This window comes from Limanda limanda, chromosome 21, assembly GCF_963576545.1.
Source record: "Limanda limanda chromosome 21, fLimLim1.1, whole genome shotgun sequence".
NCBI lineage: Eukaryota > Metazoa > Chordata > Actinopteri > Pleuronectiformes > Pleuronectidae > Limanda > Limanda limanda.
Window position 1 is genome coordinate 527,501 of NC_083656.1, and position 2,500 is coordinate 530,000.

General features: G+C 40.0%; 1 protein-coding gene across 1 annotated transcript in view; it reads left to right on the forward strand.

The window, feature by feature from the left end:
- The first annotated feature begins 2,037 nt into the window (after nucleotides 1-2,037).
- Nucleotides 2,038-2,500, forward strand: part of LOC133027850 (HEAT repeat-containing protein 1-like) — a 19,636-nt gene continuing 19,173 nt past the window's right edge. The window contains exon 1 of the mRNA XM_061094992.1: nucleotides 2,038-2,083. The gene's annotated coding sequence lies outside the window, so the exon portion shown is untranslated. The remainder of the gene's footprint in view (nucleotides 2,084-2,500) is intronic.

Sequence of the window (2,500 nt, forward strand, 5' to 3'; positions counted from 1 at the left end):
TACACAGTGCATTCCAACATCTGGGGGGCTTCCTGGTAGTGGGATAAACTAAGGACCCCTATAGTTGTCCATGTAACTGCCGTTTCAAAAATCTGATTTTCCATGTCACGCCACAGGACAGCATTTGTGTTACGAAAGTTATTTTGCTGTAAATACTAATATACTAGTTTTGTGCATATTAAAACCTAATATTAATAAAGTCATTATATACAATATAATGCCAAGGCAGTTATTACCTGCTCCAGATATTTCTGGTATATTTTGTTAATATGTAAGTTTAATGCTTCAGCTATGTTACGGTCACACCGCAGGACATTTTGCGTATTAACCTTAAAATATAATCAAAACATAACAGATATGTCATACAAAATCATAAGTTTAAAACAAAGTTCCATAATATGCATCACATCCATGTGTTGTTTAAGTGGTTAAATGCATCTAAATAAACATTCACACTTAATTACAGAAAAATCATGCGTCATGTCATCCACCCATATACCTTTTTTAAAATTGTAGCTGACTTTTGTGATGTGTCATTATAACGCAAACTAATTAGGTGGGGGGGGGGAACATGGGTTCACAGCAGATTACCCAGCATCCCTCACTGCAGGACAATTAGAGACTTTCTGATTACTTCCCTGTTGTGTTTTTGAATAGAGAACAATGAACTATATATATATATATATATATATATATATATATATATTAATAAATTCAGAGGTAGGAGGTCGATATTGTTCAGGTAAACAATGGCTCCTCATAAATGTTGAGTGTACATAACATATAAGTTGCTTTGGACAAAAGCGTCAGTTAAATGACATGTGATGTAAAAAGGTAAAGATGGTTCAGTTTTTAACACATTTATAAACAAACGCATCTGATTCTTATAAGTTTCCAATTTATTCCTCTCAGTTTGAAGAGTTTTATTGTGAAGCTCCTTCCTGTTTGTTGGAGACTTTAACTTCATCAAATCAACACTTTGACTTTAAGAGATTTTATTGTTTGTTCACCACGTGTCTCCTTCCAGCCAATCAGCGTGGAGCTCAGACAGATGACGTCGAGGAGGACCAATGAAGATGCACGAAGGGCGGGGCCCCGCGAAAACACGAAGTGTTGACTTGCTAACGTTAGCATTAGCATTAGCTGTCGCACACGCACACACACAAATAATAAACACAGACAACACGAGACAATACGCACAAATAGACAGACACACAAACACACACATACATAGACACACACACAAACCCATACAGACACACAAACCCATACAGAGACACACACAAACCCATACAGAGACACACACACACACAAACCCATACAGAGACATACACACACACAAATAGACAGAGCCACACACACACAAACCCATACAGACACACACACAAACCCATACAGACCCACACACAAACCCATACAGAGACACACACACACACAAACCCATACACACACACACACTCACCGCAGCCTCACGTTCTGCTCCCGCCCTCTGGATAACGACAGCTTCCGGTTTGTTTTCACGTTCTTTTCGTTAGTTTCACGCAGTTTACGGTTTCTACGGTTTCACGCAGTTTTTCTTACTCGTGTGAAATTCTTTAATGTTTTGAATCTTTCTTACGTCACCTGACCAACTAACGCCGAGCTCACGTGCTCACCACAGCAGCTGTTTATATACACGGCGGTGAGCAGCGCCCCCGTGTGGCGGGAGGAGTTAACCACCTATACAAAGATCCTACTCTGGTAGAGATGGTTCACTCCATCCATTTGACCCCTTGGTTTTTAGCTTAGACTGTTTATATGGTTTTTACTTGTAATGGAGTGATGGTAAAGGTCTTTATATCTCACCATGATGGATCCGAACATGCGTCACATCTGTAACATATGAACATGTCGCTCAGTTTATTTTACTTCATTTGTTTGTTGCTCAGTAAGAACTGAACCCGGAAGACATCGGAAGTGCAACCTGAGATTTGCCGTGAACCGGAAGTAGTCTGAGCGTGAACGTGCTTCGGCAGCGTGTCTGTGGAGAAGAAGAGAAAAGAGAGAAGAGAAAAGAGAGAAGAGAGAAGAGAAAAGAGAAAAGGTCAGTTTTCATGTTTCTGTTTCTGATCTGTCGCGTGTTGACGTCTCGAGCACTGAACTATTGTTTATTGAATATTTATTTAAGCCTCGGAAAACACATTGAGGGATGAGACCCTCATTTACAATGGTGCCGAGGGTACAATACAAAAGTTGATACATTCAAAGTTAATACATTGAATAAATAGGAATGAAATAAATATGCATATATATATACACAGTAATACAAGGTATAAAACAATTCGTCAATACAATACTATGGCCAAGTCAACTAGCAGTTACAGTCACTGCAGGAGAAGTCAGTTCTTCATGAGACCAGAGTCCCTCAATGTCCACGGGGACCACGTGACCCGGGGACCACGTTCCTGCTCCATCTCATCTCCTCTTCACTGAAGGGAAAGATCCTTATGAACCAGATCGG